Source organism: Sarcophilus harrisii, chromosome 2, assembly GCF_902635505.1.
Source record: "Sarcophilus harrisii chromosome 2, mSarHar1.11, whole genome shotgun sequence".
Taxonomy (NCBI): domain Eukaryota; kingdom Metazoa; phylum Chordata; class Mammalia; order Dasyuromorphia; family Dasyuridae; genus Sarcophilus; species Sarcophilus harrisii.
In genome coordinates this window covers 429,469,342-429,485,917 of record NC_045427.1, presented here as the reverse complement: position 1 = coordinate 429,485,917, position 16,576 = coordinate 429,469,342, and the positions used below count along the sequence as shown (strand labels likewise).

General features: G+C 37.4%; 1 long non-coding RNA gene across 1 annotated transcript; it reads right to left on the bottom strand.

Moving 5' to 3' along the window:
* Window positions 1–5,832: 5,832 nt before the first annotated feature.
* Window positions 5,833–8,707, bottom strand: LOC116421155. Its single transcript, XR_004231462.1, has 3 exons — window positions 8,607–8,707; window positions 6,756–6,864; window positions 5,833–6,249 (listed from the first exon to the last, which is right to left on the bottom strand). It is a non-coding gene; the product is annotated as an uncharacterized LOC116421155 (long non-coding RNA).
* Window positions 8,708–16,576: the final 7,869 nt, after the last annotated feature.

The window sequence follows — 16,576 nt, the reverse complement described above, 5'->3', positions numbered from 1 at the left end:
AGGTTCCAGTAGCAAGCTATAGATTAGGATAACCAGAAATGGCCTTGGATGCAATGGGAGATCTGGCCTTTTTAAGCTCCTTCCCAGGTTTCAGTTTGTCTTAAGCAAGGCTTAATAAGTGATTAATGCTAGGTAAGAAATGAGGCAAAAAATGACTTCTTTTACTGCCTCAAACTAAAAAAATCTCTGAGTTTCTGGCCAGAACACAAACAACTGCTATTTCTACTCATTTTGAGTCATCAAAACCCAAGCAAAGACCACCAAAGGCTTGGGTTGGGACTTATTATTATCAGTGAGAGGCAGAGTGATTTGAGTATAAGGTATAGTCAAGTAGTTCCATTTGAATCTGAATGGGTTTTATCAAAGCCTAATTTAGCAGGGCTCCATTTCAACAAATTTATATTCCTTGGACAGAGCACCTGTGTGTAAGGGTGTGATTTCCCATGTGGATGGAGGAAGAGTGAAAGACAGAAGAGGAGCAAGGGAAAAAAGGAAGGTAAGAAGTCAGAAGACAAGGAGGGAAGGAAAAAAAGGAAGGAATGATGGGAAAAAGAAGAAAAGGAAGGAAGGAAGGAAGGAAGGAGAGAGGGAAAGAAGGGAAAAAGGAAGGAAAGAGCAGCATTGCTTAATTGGTACTGAGCAGCTATTCTTATTCACAGATCATTTTTGTCTACTGTATACAATAGACTAGACTAGGTTTTTGGAATACAAAGATAAAAATACAATACTTACTCCTAAAATGCTTATATTCTTGAAGAGAAACAACATGAATAAAGACAAGTAAGTACAAAATAATTTCAAGAAATGGGGAGCACTAACAATTGGGGAAAACCAGGCCTTCTAAGAACCAAAATTGAGGAAGGAGACCATTCTGGGTCTGCGTAAAGATATGCCAATAGGAAATTAAGCATTGTGCACAGAAAACATCAAGCAATACAGTGTAGATAAAACACTGAGGGTGTGAAGAGTAGTAATATGACACTTACTTGGAAAGGGGGCCAAAATTAATTTTTGCAGGCCTTCAACTACCAGGCTGAAGAATTTGTATTTGAAATGATAGGGTTGTAGTAAGAATGTCATTCTAAATGCCAAATTGTATGTTTGAGCAGTTGTTCCACACATCTAGGGTATTTTTTTTAGTGTAGGCAATCTGGATAATTAAGCCCAAAGTAGATGTTTCTTTTGAACTGGGCATCAGATTTACCTGCTCATATTTCAGTAACTTGAAGAGCTATGATTTTTGTTGGTGTTTGCCTTTACTCCACCCATCCTTGTCTGTTAGAAACTCAATATATCATCTCTGAGAATTTCTGGGACAGAAGCCTCCAACTTCTCCCAGTTAACTTGCATTATGAGTTTCCTAAAACTTTATCCAGGCTGTTTTGAATGGCAGATCTATAATCCTTCATGGGATGGTATAAAGAAGCATTCCAGCTTGGTAGGACCCCCATCAACTAAGATGTACCGTGGTATGGTCTTTGATAGTACAAGGCCATATCTAAGTTTTACTGGGGCATCAGGAAGACTTTAGGGAAATAATTTTTTTCTAAAAAAAAAAAAAAACACTTGCTTTGATTACATAAACCTCCATGGATTGGACTGAAGAAAGGTCTGTGGCCTAAAATAAAAGTTGGCATTCTGCTATCAGCGTACTTTTTTTGTTCATTTATTTAGTCACGTAGGCCTTTGACTGTCCCTGTTTGGGATTTTCTTGGCAAAAATACTGGAGTGGTTTGCTATTTCCTCCTCCATGAAGAAAGTAAAGTAAATAGGATTAAGTGATTTGCCCAGGGTCACATGGCTAATAAGTGTCTGAGGACAGATTTGAATTTAGGAAGATGACTCTTCCTGACTCCAGTCTATCCACTCTATCCACTGTACCATTCTTTCTGTTCTGCAGCTCAGTGCTATTCATATACACCAAGACTATGGTGGACTGAAAACCAAGATACCAAGTTCTTTTCCTGGACTGTGGGACATTATGCGAATAATTTTCCTTCTCTGGCCTAGATTTAAACATATTTATAATAAAAGATTCAGACCACATAATCCAATATTTTTTTATTCCATACAATATCATAATCCACAGGGAGTCTCTAATGGTGGCATTTTATGCACCAAAGCATGCTGATAGAGATAATTTGGAGGGGTAGAATATGGCACCTTCTTCAATTCTAATATACTGACTATGTGGTTTATAATCAAGCTAGGTCCTGGGCATGGGGATCTGACCAGTAAGTAGAGAGGTGCAAATAGGGATGTTTCAAATTTGAAAAGCATTGAGATTTTTTTTTTTTTTTCTGGAAACACAGCTGCCTAACCTCATTTTCTCCCTTAAGCTATTTTAAACCTGTATCCTTTCTTGAGGTATTTTTATTAATACTTGAGCCATAGTTCCTCTCTTTTAGATTTCATACTCTGAATTCTTTCCATATTTGAGCCATGCTTGTGGTTTCTTGAAGGATGGAAGGCATGTGGTAAGAGGAAGGCCTTGTCAAAGGTACAGTGGGCCAGACCAGTTATCTGGGAATTGTGATTAATTGAATGTGTAGTTAACGTGGGTGAAATTGCAATTTACTCATGAATAAATCTGATTGGAACCGAACATGGAAAGGAATGAAGGTCTTTCCTTTACCATTCATTCTTTTCCTTTTTCATGCTCTTTGGATTGGGGAAGGCATGTAGGTGCTGACATTCAATTCCTTCTACATTTTCCCTTATCCAAAGAAATTAACCCTTTCTTTGATATACTTACTCCATGATGAATAGATCCTAAGCACATGACCATCATAACAGGTGACCTCCTGCTCCCTATCACAGCTCAGACTTACACAGAAGGAGCTGAAAGTTCTTTGTGATGGTTTCTGTACAACTCTGAGAAAGTCACTTCCTCTCTCATAGTCTGTCTCCTCACTTGTATTATGGATTATAATACTTGTACCACTGATACCTCACAGGGATGATTGAGGAATTACCTTGTTATACTTTATAAGGATAGTGATAGTGACTAGACTTGTGATTTCTTTGATAGAGAGAACTCCCCAAATGAGGAAACAAATTCCATCAATACAGGCGGGTATCTTTGTAATTTAGAAACTTAACTTCTCTGGGAATTGAGAGATTCAGTGACTTTTCAGTATGTATCAGAGGTAAGATGAGATTAAAATTCACATCTTCCTGACTTTGAGGTCAATTTTCTGGCCATTATGCCTCCCTGCCTCTCATGTATGCTGTAAAATATTTTAGAAGTGTGGGCTGCTATTATTATTGTTATTTAGTGAGATACTTTCTGATCTCAGTCCTTTGATCTATTAAGGATTTAAAGTTTCTGATCTATTAAGGATTTAAAGTTATTCTCTCAATAACTCAAAACCTTAGGAAGGATTTCTTCTCTTTTTTTGCCATCTCTGCCCAGAGAAAACCAGAGAATGTGACCATGAATTAGCAGAGGGTATTTCACACGAATGCAGTTGTTTAAAGTTGCTCTCATGTGTTGTTCAAAGGGGCACTTAACAATGTCCTATTGTTAAGACGTGGGAAGAGAAACCCAGAAGAAGCATAACTGGATTCCAGCGGGGGATGCATCAGGACAATGTCTGGCCATGAGCCCTCTGTGACCAGCTGCCTGATAAAAGGATGCTGAAGGGTGGGCCCATGAAGTAGTGTACTTGGTGATTGCTTAAGGACCAAGCATGGGGAGAAGAGGAGACATGCTAGATCTACTAGGGCACCTCTGATTAGGAATTTTAATTTTGTTTTCCTTGTAATAGAGTCCTGGAGAGTTGTGATTTCAGATTCTGCCTAGCCATGGTCTTCCCCGGGCAATATCTCCTGGGATTGCCTCCATTAAGACATTTGTCTATGTTCCAAACATAAGCCTCATTATATTATTATTATTGTTTTTGTTGTTGTTCATAGGTCTGGTTTTCCAGTGATTGGCAGGCAAGCTTTGATCTGCTCTGTTTTCTTGATTAGTTGATCCCTCTGGTAGTATTATTTCAAGAGTTTCATCATAGTCATGCTAAACTTAGTGTATTCACACAATCAGCTTAGTCCTCTGCATCTCAAAATTCCTGAACTCCAGAGATCTGGCAGGCTTCGTCCCATAATAGTAGAGATTACAGATTACAATGCTTGTTGAGATTATATTTCCTAAGAATATGTGACAGTATTTCAGAGACTATATAATTTAATTTCTTTTTAAACAAGAGCTCCTTTTGCAACATGCCAGATAAGTATTCAGTCAACAAATATTTACTTGAAGACCTTTAGTGATATTGGTATCCTGGTTCAGGGAAGTGGTGCAGATTTTATCTAGCCAAGGTGAAGCTAAAGCAACCCAACTATCCCTTTAATTCATCAATGAATACCATTCATTATGGTATGAATAAAGTCTTGATGGCCTGAGACAGGGAATTGGGGGCTCCTCATTGTTGGGGAGCAAACTGATTCCTTGAGATCCAGGGATATTGGGCATATTAATTAGTAATCATAAAGAATCAGAAAAATACAAAGGCCTTACTAAATGCTAAGTATTGTTATTACCACTGCTTTAATTTTAGATAAGAACTACGGAACACTGAAACAAGTTAATAACAGTTATTTGGCAATGCTGTCGGTGCGAAAGTTCTTCCTTGGTCTATAATCAGACTCTTGCATGGCTTAAAAAAGGTGCCTCTGTTTTACAGCAGGATCTGTCATTGTATTGAGTTTGTGCAACATTTTCAATATTCCTGAATTATTTATCTTTTTTGTTTTTTCTAAGCCTCCTAATTAAAAAAATTTTAAGAAATTTCAAATATCATCTAAAGGAGGAATAAAGTCTTAAAGAAAATTTTAAATTGTAAACTATTCAGATTTTTAAATTGTTTTATGCAAGTTTATAAAAAACGTATGTCTTGTGTTCTTTTCCACTTATATATTTAGAAGATTTTGTAGCTGTTGTGTTTTCTGTGTGATCTGAGCCCACGGAGGAAATGGTTTCTGAAGTTATATCCATGTATGAATAGGGACTATTGTGTCTGAACCGTGGTAGAGCCTTCCGAGTTGATTTTGGTTTTTCAGTCATAGTCAGATACACTGTACGTTGATCTCAACATCACTATCAATAGTGATATCATTTTGAATCTCTTTGAGAACAAAGGACAACAACTAAGCAACTATATATGAAGGGAAAATGGAGAAGAGCTTCTTATCTGAGTGAAATTAGGCATCCTTGGCTTAACACTTTATATATGTCATTTCAATTTAATGCAAAAAAAATCAATTAAACATTTACTGCATATTAAGCACAGGGATAGACACTAGTGACATGATCCTCTCATTCCCAATTCAAAATCTGATGTCAAAGGGACATAGTCTATTCTAGAAGACATATCCAGAGAAGAAATGCAAAATAAACACTAAGGAAATATTATTTTAAAATTTTAATTAAATAGATCGGGAGAGGATACTAAAAATTGGGATGGAGGATCAGAAAAAGTTTCATGTAGGAAATGAAATTTGAACTGAGTCTGGAAGGAAACTAGGAATTTGAAGAACTGGTGAAGAGGAAGAAGTATGTCTCAGAATTTGTACTCAATATGTGCTAACATTTAATAGAGTTATCTATTTTGATGAAATTTTAGCAAAATTCATCCATAAGCTCAATATCATATCATTTTCATTCTCTGAGTCTCACCTCTGCAATCTGTAAAACAGAAATGTGGGGTGGGCTTAGATCTCTAAGGTCTTCTCTAACTCTGCCATTACAGAATCTCAGAATTAGAAGGAGCCTGAGAAACCACAATGGTTTTATGATTGAAGGTTCAGTCTACCATTGTGAAACAAAATGGTAGCCAAAAAGTTTTTTGTCATCTTTAATGAATTTCAATGTAATATGGTGCATTGGTCCAAGTTACACAGATGTACATTGCTCTAAGTGAAGACCACTGGATTGGCTATAGAACTGAGGTCAAAAATTATCCTTAAACAAAATAAGACAAATTTAGCTTCTCTGTCTTTCAAATTCCCATGTGTAGTTGACACATCTGTGATTATGAGACAGTGTGGGCCACTATTATTCCCTCTGTGCACAGTAAAGTGATAGTGATTTCTCCTTCCATAGGTGTTCTATTCTTCCGTCTCTCCCACCTCAATATTCTGTCAATTCATGTATAATCTTGCCTAATGGGGAGAATAGATTGACAGCTGAATCCTCAGAAGATTTGACTCATTGAGGGTTGATAACAATTTGAAGGAATGAATCATCTGAATTAAAAAAAAAAAACATTTTAGTGAACAAATTCTGAATGGGGAGGGGGGAACATGCAGCATGGTAGAGTGGATAGAGTTCTAGTCCTGGAGTCAGGAGAACCTGAGTTAGAGAATAGCTGCATAACCCTGGCCAAATCACTTAATCCGAGAGAGAGAGAGAGAGAGAGAGAGAGAGAGAGAGAGAGAGACACACACACACACACACACACACAGAGAAAGAGAGAGAGAGAGAGAGAGAAAGAGAGAGAGAGAGAGAGAGAATAGGAAGAAGTTGCATAAATTAAGCCTTTGCTGTGGTTCAAAGCATGTATGCATGAGTGTGGAGTGGTAGAAAGGCAAAGGTGAAATCTAGACAAAGTGAGCTTAACAATGAATCTTTTTCATTATTTATTAATTAATTTTCAATTTAATTAATTAATTTTATGCAACATATTCTAGAGGGGAGAATAAGGGATTTGGAGTCTGGAGTTCTAGGTTGGAATTCAGGCTTGGTTTCTTACCATGTTGATCTGGTGGAAAGATCTCTTGAACTCTTAAAGCAGAAGATAGGGGTTCAAATCCTGCCTCAGATATTATCTGGATCACTTTACTTGTCTGGATCTAGTTTCTCTGTTAGCAAAACAATTGATAAGTCTAGATTCAGAGGTCCCTTCCAGCTCTAGATCTATGATCTAATGAACTAATCATTGTTGTATTTATCCTATGCAACCTTTATCCTATGACCAGGGAGGAAATAACCATCTTGTATTTTAGGATAGTCAGACCCTAAGTAAAAGTATCTTTTTGACTTAAATCATGCAGAAAGTGGCATCAGAACTTGGCCTTGAAGAACGAGGACTATTGAGCATGCATTTTTCATAAATGGTATGAAGAGATGCTCTCATAGGATCATAGATAAAGAGCTAGAAAAGATCCCTGAGGGTGTCAGGCAGAAGACTTGCACAGGATCATATAAATGGAATGAGAAGCAGAATTTAAACTCAAGTCTTCTGATTCCAGAGTAACTCAACTTTCTACATTTGTATGGACAGTTCATGACACATAGTAGGTGCTTAACACATTCCACCTCTCTGCCCCCATTAATTCATTCATTCTGGTCTCATCCTATTTTCTCCTTTCTGAGAAATCCTGATGGGGATCATCTGGCTAGAGATGAACTCATTAGTTCTTCCAAGTAAGGAACAACAACAGCAACAAAATGTATATCATGTATGCTCTTGGTAGCCTGCCTAAACTAGGCAGGAGGACCTTATGTTTGACAAAGACTTTTCTCATATCCCAATGGCTTTATTTATAATTTTTACACAAATGAATATGACATTTTCTACATAAGATAAAAAGGCAGGGCTCAATGAAAGTTCTTGTGAAAAATATCTAGGCATTTTGGTAGGGCTACATCTTCAACATGAATTCATTGTTTGATAGAATATCCTCCAAAAATCTCTCCCCACACAAAAATAAAAACATAAATTATAAGCTGGAAAGGATCTAGTACAACTCTCTTATTATATAGATGAGGAAACTAAAGGAGATTATATCATTAGTTTAATTGAAGGAGACTTTTGAGCCTGTGTTTGTCAAAGTTCTGGGTCTTTGGGATTCTTCATATGTACAAGGGACCTAAGGGAGGACCACTGGAATATATGATATGCATATTTGTATGGTATTGTGTATAATAACAATACAAGGAATTTACATTTGAGAAACAGAACCAGGTGAGTATATAGACAATTGATTTCTCTCCCTGTTCCTTATACTAAATCTTTGTCCCAAAGCTCTTTGGTATATGACTGTCTTTTTTGGTGGAGATTGTAGTGTGCTTTTTAGAGCCCCCATGCTGGGGTGTCAAAATATACCACTGGGACTAGCTCTCTGGAGGATCTTGGGACCAGCCTGAGTCCTTGGTCTTAGAGGAGGAATGATGAGGCCCAAGTGGATGGTCAAATATGGAGTCCCTTTATTTCAAATTCTTTCAGCCCTAAATACCTTAATAAAATTACATCACCACAGCACACTGAGCATGTGCTAAATCTAGTATGATTATATCACTACAGCACACTGCACATGTGCTAACTATAAGCATCCTACTATTATTATATAAATACCTCTTTACTGCAAGTATCTCTGCTTCAAGTAGAACACAGGTTGTCATGCCCCCGACTTCTCAGGAAGGCTGAGATGTCCCAAGGGGAGATGAGAGCCAAACCAGACATTGTCAACAGGTTCCCTCTGGGCTGAAGGGTCCTATATCTCACCGAGAGTTCCCCCACTATGGCCCTCTACAGGAGATATTTGCCCTTTTCTATGTAAGGTTTGGAGTAGAATTGGAGAGAGTGAGAGAGCCTCCTTACTCATCCAGTCTTCTTCAGAACTCTTCAATCTTCACGTCATTTAAGTCACTTCTGGGTTCTAGCTTTAAGAAGGAAAAATGGAAGAGGTCAATCCTTTTTCAGGTTTGAAAAAAAAGATTCTGAGAAGACACAAGAGGTCTTGGTAATCTCCATCATGTCCTTATTCCCATTTGTTAGAGAATTTTCCCTTTGGTGAGATCTGGAATTGACTTTCTTAGTTGAGAATTATTTTGCTGTCTTCACTCTATATTATCTGGCATATACTCTCCTACTTATAAATTCTCTGAATTGCTACAATTTGTATAAATAGATTTCTTTGACATTTGCTATGTTTGTGCTTTGGGTTCACCTTCCCCCTACGAATGAGCAACAGTTATCAGAAGTAAGATTGAACTTGATCATGTCTCCTGGACTAATAATATTTAAAGGAGCAGATAGATATAATTCTCGTCTGGTACTTTTGGCCTCCTGGCCTGCAGTCCCAACCTCCTGCTTCCCCTCCTGGCAGAAATCAGTCTATTTTGGGGGGAGAAGGAAGTAGATAAGTTAATTCTGCCTCCCTCTGAACAATACAGTATCCTTATGTACAGGCAGGGGGGACAGCTCCTTTCCACACATAGAGCCTTGTTACACATGGGCCTCTTTCAAGACATAGAAGTAGTTTCACCCTGGCAAAGACACTTAACTTCTAGACAAGTTTCTTAAACTATAAGTTACTTGATATGCATTGGCAGAAGGAGTTTTTTCACAGCAAGGTTCCTATATCAATGAAATCAGAAGTCTAGACAAAAACACCCATGTACAAATTCTCAAATTTGCATAGGTTGAAAGCAGAGGTGTCCAACTCAGTTGGTTGCAAGTGGCCAGAGGGACTATGTTAGATTAAAATGTAATTCAAGTTTGTTTAACAAAATAAATAGAAATGAAATAAATATAGATAATGTTAATTTGTGATTTCTAAGTCAATATGTAGCCCACAGACATCCATTTCTATTTGAGTTTGACACTACTACTTTAAAATATACAAAGTACTTTTCTTTACAATAAGCTTGTGTGGAAAGGATTGGTATGACGAAAAAAAAAAAACATTTAACTTGGAGTGACAAGACATGAGTCAAATTCAGGGTCTAGTACTTACTGCCTATATGATCTTGGGCAAGTCACTAACCTCTTCTTCATTATCCTATAAGAGATAGGATTAGATGGTCTCTAAGTTACCATCCATCTCTACATCAGCAATCTGAGAGTTAGGTGGTAAAAGTATGAATTAAGTAATTTTCTTTCAATTGAAGAAACTGGGATTCAGAAAGATGCAGTTTGCCCATATTTATATATCTCATAAGTATCAAAGTCAGGATTCAAGTCCTGGTTTAGTGATTCCAAATCTAGTGCTCTTCTTATTAGGGCCGAGAACGCACATATGTAGAAGAATGGGATTATAAAACATTGTTTTAGGAGTCCCATGAAGGTTGTCTCTGGGGATTTCCATTTCTGCGCTCTTATGGACAAGGACAGCATTGAGACAAAGAGGCCCAGGCTGTTTTCTTGACATCAACTTCTCCCTCAAGTTAACTTCCATATGATGTCCAGGTTTAAGAGGTAACATGATAATTTGGGGCATCATTCTACTTAATTAAATCTATTAAAGTCTTTGAAAAAAGGGTTCATTGGAATAAGTAGCAACGTCTAGGTGGCAGAAAGGAAAAAAAAGCCAAAGAAATGAGCAACAGATTGTAAAGATTTAACCTTTTCTATAAAACCACTAGCCTTTCCTGGTTCAGAACTTTTATCAATTTGTGGAAATGAGCTTCCAATCTGTTCTGTATTGATCATCTACTCCCTGTCAATACCAGCTGTGGTGAAGGTGAGTCATGTCTGTTTATGGGAATTAATGGAGTTCCTATGTTTTTATGCTATAAAAAATATCAGGGTAACGGTACTTAATATAATTCAGCAAATAATTATTAAGTACCTATTATGTGTCAGTCACTGAACTAGGAACTGAACATACAGTGAAAAAAAAACCATATTCTGATTTAAAGGATCTGATATTCTACTAGGGGAAACAACATCTTTACCTATAAGACTAAATACAAAATAATTTCCAGAGGAAGAGCAAAGGTTTAATATGAAAGATAATTTGTTAACAATAGAATAAGTATTCTAAGGGGGCACGATGGAAGGGTAGGTTAGGATGCGATACTGATGAGAGATACCTAGATGGATATGAGGGTTTGGTGGTAGTTACAAAAATGAGCTTTTGTTTAGACCATGTATAACCCAGAATCTTAAAGATTTTGAGTCAGGCCATAAAGTCTCATAAATAACATTGTTGTGGCCTTCACAGTAGCAAGTAATGCTGGTTTGATTGTCGATCTCTAACCAAGAAGGAAAAAGGTGAAGTGATGGGTGGGTATTACAAGGGAACAAAAACAGATGACTTATTTCTAATTCAGTTTTATGATCAATTAAGGGTTGATTGAATTCTGGGGCCTGAATGATTAGAAGGGTAAGGTTCGTTTGAACTCACCCTCTAGTCTTCAGCCAGATCTTCTAACATGGAGATTTGGATTGTATCCCCTCTTCCCTCAGACATCAATAATCTCTTTTTAAAAATAAGGATCAAAGGAAGCAGTAGCTCTCACTTTCCTCAAGCCACCACAGCCCCTACCAGCTCACCTGTGTGGGAGGAGCAGAAGAACAGGAGTTCCAAGTTGCTATGGCACTAAATGTAGCATTTATCCATTCCAGAGACAGTAGGAGGCAGTGTACTATATGGAAAAGTGGCCTGGTTCTGGAGACAAAAAGAACTTGTATTTGAATATAGATTTTGGTATTTACTACCTGTGGACCTTTGGCAGATAATCTAACATCTCTCAACATCAGTTTCCTCATCTTTAAAATGAAGAGGTTGGCTTGAATCAGGGTTCTCCATACCTTTTTTATGCCATAGGTCTCCTTGGCAGTCTGGTAAAGCCTATGGATCCCTTCCTAGAATGTTTTAAAATACATAAAGTAAAATATATAGGATCACAAAGGAAACTAGTTATATTGAAATATATTCTGTATAACTATTATATTAAAATATATTCAATATTACTATTATTTTGAAATAATATAAGTATATATAAGTTAACCTATATATTTATCTCTTTATTTCTGTCTCTAAAATAAGAATTCCTGGTCAAGTTAATCTCAAGTTTTCTATGGAATTCTTCTCCATTAGTTCTTTTAAATCTATGACTTAAAAGGCACATAGCCCCTACATCAAATGCTGTGGAGAATAAATAGATAAAGGATATGCTTCCAGGACTCACAATCTACTGTGGGTAATTAGACTTGTATACAAATTAATATAATGCAAATTAGACAGCTAGTGTCTAGGAGAGATCCCTTTCTCCTATCCCACATTCCTGAACTCATTTCATTTGCTGAATCTCTCCCACTCAGTAAAATCACCCCTGCCCTTGCAGAACGATTATTTGTTATCTTTCCAAGAGCAACAATATACAACTAGACTTTCAGTTTATTGAGCAAGGACTGTGGCATATTTAAACTTTGTATGCCTTTAAAGGTTAAAACACTTTAATATGTTTTTTTGAAGTGAAGAGATACAAGCAAAGGGCATCAGAAATTCAGAAGAATTTCTGGTTGGGAGATCTAGGAAATCACCATAGAGAGATAGAGTTGTATGATGGAAAGATTTGGGTATAAATCATAGTTCTGTTACTATTTTAGTATCATTGGGCAAGTCATAACTGTACTGATCCTCAACTTCCCCACTGTAAAATGAGATCTTAAGATCTTCTCTGCTTTTATGTCCTATGATACAAATGTTAAAATACACAAAGAGTATCTGATGGCTTTATATCTGCATTTTGAAAATATATAAGCCTTTGACAGGAAGAGATTATGGAATGGGGCTGGAAGAAAGAGAGTCACTCCATAATACCATGGTCATGAAACTGGATGAAAAGGATGAATGTAGGAAATAAGAGGTATATATGAGGAGTAAGAAATAGTACGATTTGACTAGTTTACAGAGTTGGTATAGGAAAAAGTGAGAAAGAAAACTAGGATTGTCTCTTTTTCCCCAAAGTTAACTTGTCCCCTGGAACGAGGCTCTGTTTTCCATTTGGTGCCTAAGGCCATGTCTTTATGACTCCTAATTTTGGGGAAAATTTTGTTCAATCAGTCCAGCATGGATTATCTCAACAGTCACAACTCCTCATACTATCTTATCTTTTAGCTGGGGCCAAGAGAAGTCAAATATACTTGTAACTTTTGACAAACCATGTAGAACAGCAGAGGTGCCAGACAAGTATAGATTCCAGGGACATAGAGCATTGAGTCAGTTAAATCAATTTGTCTCCAGGTCCAGTGAACTGAGATGACTTGTTTCCAGGCAGTCCTGCCAACCCAAGTCCCTTTATATCCATTTTCTGAACAGGTCCTTCCATCTCTATCCCATAATCCTTGCTGAGATCCCTCTTCTTTTTCATGGGCAAACAGGGTCACTCAGTTGCTACCTATGACACTAATAACACCTACAGACTTTGATCTGTAGTCAAATCATACTATTCCTGATTCCTCCTCTATACTTCTCATTTCCAGCTTTCATGCATTTCATCCAGCTTCATGACATCATACTATTATGGAATGACTCTCCTACTACCACCCTGACTCCATAATCCACTCCCACTCCATAATCTCTGCCTGTCAAAGGTTTAACTAATTCTCCATTATTTTTGGAGGCCCTCTGAGTAACTAGGGTATTATAGAGTTTAGTACTTCGAGGGACCCGATCAATCTTTTAGTCCACAAGTTTAAACTTGAGGATCCATGATAGAGTTCAAGAGGAGGAGCATCTAGGAAGTTAAAAATATGTATTTTGATAATTAAAATAATGTAATTGGTTTCCTTTATAATCCTATGTATTTTATTTTATATATTTAAAAATATTATTCTGAGAAGATATTTACAGATTTCATCATCCTGTCAAAAAATCTTATGTCCATGATACACAAAAGTTAAGTACTCTTTGAAGCCCATCTCCTTCATTTTATAGGGAGAAAATGGAGGCTCAGAGAGATTAAAGAAATTGTACAGGGTCCCACAGCTGGTAAATACATAGCAGGGTTTTAAATTCAGATACCCTGATTCTAAAACCTATGCTCCACTTAGCCATCTTGTTAGTGTGCCAAATACTATTATGAGGGAATACACAGAATGTTAGAGCTGTAGAAATGAGAAAACAGAGGGGGGAAAAATTACTCAAAACTAAAACCAATTGGACAATAGCAGAGTGAAGACTTGAACCCAGGTCTGATTCTAAATCCCCAGCTCTTTATGCTGTCCAACAAGATTGCAGGAATAAATGGGCCAACCCTAGAATGCCTCAGTCCCTGAAAGCCCTGTAATTAACTGTGACCCTATTATTCTCCTCATACAGATGTAAATAACCAAACAGATATTTTGTGGCTTATCTGCTAATGAAACTCCTTGACATTTCTGTGAGCATATTATGGTCAATTAAAATTAATTCGGTTTCTATCGACTGCCTTTTTGCTTATGCAAAGATTGTGCAAATTGAGCTGGTGAGTTGAGGGTTCCCTGCCCTATAAAATCCATAATGGTTTGCTTTCAGGGATAGGGGTAGAAGGTGGGGAGGGAGTAGGTAAGACTCAAAATCACACTCTCTTTGAAATTTAAATCAGAATAAGACTTGTCAATAGTAGCAAGGTTATAAGCAGGACAAATTTGGGTTCACCAGATGAAGGTGTATTGCAGCTCCCATTGACCATTAATGGTCAAGTGACCTGTTGGGGAATCTGTTTTCTCCCCTGGCTTCTCATGCTGATTGGGGGTGGCTTTTAGGCAGGTCTGAGTGACCTGTCTTGTGACATTGTTAATTTTTAATTTGGAATCTATAAGCATGAAGAATTTGAGGTCAAAGTGTGGCCATTCTATGCCCTGGGTCTAAGCTTTCTTTGATCTTTGTCTTAGGCTGGTCTTGTTTGGTCAATCTTTGTTGACTGACTGAATTTAGAAAGGAACATAAGAAAGCTATGTATATTTAAGTTTCAAAGGCAATTGTTACAGTAACTCTGATTCCTTTTATTTGGGGAACATGATCAATTCAACATTTGGAAAGCACCCAATTCATTCCAGGCACCATGCTAAATGCTGGGACTACAAAGTCAAAAAGACAAATGCCTGCCTTCAAAGAGTTTCCATCTACTAGGAAGATTGAATATGTTCTTTCCAATCCCTTTGCTCTGGTTTTATTTGAGACCTTCCTTAAATAGAGGGAGTGTTCTTTCTTGTCCAAAGGAAGTTAAGGAGAGTAATATGAAATAGGACCATTAAATTTAGAACAGGAAGGGGTCTTGGAGATGATCTCCATGCCCTTATGTTAAAGAAACCAAAAACCTGACCGAGGAAAGAGTGACTTTATGCTGAATTTTGAACCCAGATCTCCTGACTAAATTCATTGTTCTTTTCACTACACCCCTCATGTCATTAACAACCAAGGTCCAATTTTGCTAGGCTGATGATGCAGAAACTATATCAGGAGTCCTCAAACTTTTTAAATAGGGGGCCAGTTCACTGTCCCTCAGACTGTTGGAGGGCCGGACTATAGTAAAAACAAAAAAACTTTATTTTGTGGGCCTTTAAATACAGAAACTTCATAGCCCTGGGTGAGGGGGATAAACATCCTCAGCTGCTGCATCTGGCCCGCGGGCCGTAGTTTGAGGATCCCTGCAAGTTGTTCCCTCTTCATTTCTGTCTCTTTGGCTCCTTTAAGGCTCATTTCAAGAGCAAACTTCTAAGTGAAGTTTTTCCTAATGCTCTTAGTTGTTAGAGATCCCTCTCTTCTCAACTTATCTTGCCTTGACTTAACTACTAACCTCTTAATAACAAGTAAAAGGTAGAAATACAAGATATACTCCTTGTATTTTAACTTTTTTTTTTTTTTATTCTTAGCACCTCTCATGCTGCTTTGCTCCTAAGAGTGGCTTAACAAATATTTGTTGAATTGAATTGAATCATTTCTCCCTTTATATTTTCAGACCAAGTATCATGGAAAGGGATCCCACAATGAAAACAAGTGGAATGGAATGACAGCTTTGATTATGACAATCCCTGGGTTGGAAATGTGTGTTCCTTTCCACCCGGTTTGGGGGAAAGAAAAAAAAAAAGATCAGTTTGGGTTTAGATCCTCTAAGTTGCCAAGAGTCTCTCTGCCACTGGGTTTCTGTCCTGCCCCTGAATCTTGTAATGAGTTTGTTTCTTAGAGAAGAGAGAGAATCAGGCATCATAGGATTTAGAGAAGATCATAGAGAATAAATGTTAGTTAATTGATCGATTGATAAGTCTGAATCACAAACCTTCCTAGAAATCTTTTAGCTCCATGTGTTCCTTTTAGTTGGGCAAACTGAGATATAAGGAGGGGAAGGGGCTTGTCTGAGGAAATCCTGCTAATAATAAGATTCCCATGAGGTTTTCATAACAACAGGGAAAAGGTGAAAGCAAGTCCTTGGCAAGATGGTTGAGTGCTTTTTTCCAGGGCCCCTGGGCTAAGGAAAACCTCATAATCCAGAGATAGTCAGACAACATCTGTAATCTTCAGCTTCTTCTGTCAAGACCATGTGTAGATGAGAAGCTTTCTCTTTGGTTTATAATGTGAGTCTAATATCTAACAAGGAAGAAGATGAAAGATGGAGAGATATTTCCCCATTAAACAGGGTTTCTAATCTCCTTCTTCAACAAATGGGCTTGATGCTGATGGTGTTTTCCCCTCCCTAATTCCCAGCAAGACGGAAGAAATCTAGTCTGCTCTCTGGGTCTTGGCTGCAGATATGTGTTTGTACTAACACCACATAATGCCATACAATTAGAAATGATATGTTAGCTGTTAGTCATAGCCCAGTGAGTTTACATTAGACAAAGGAAATTAAACCAGAATC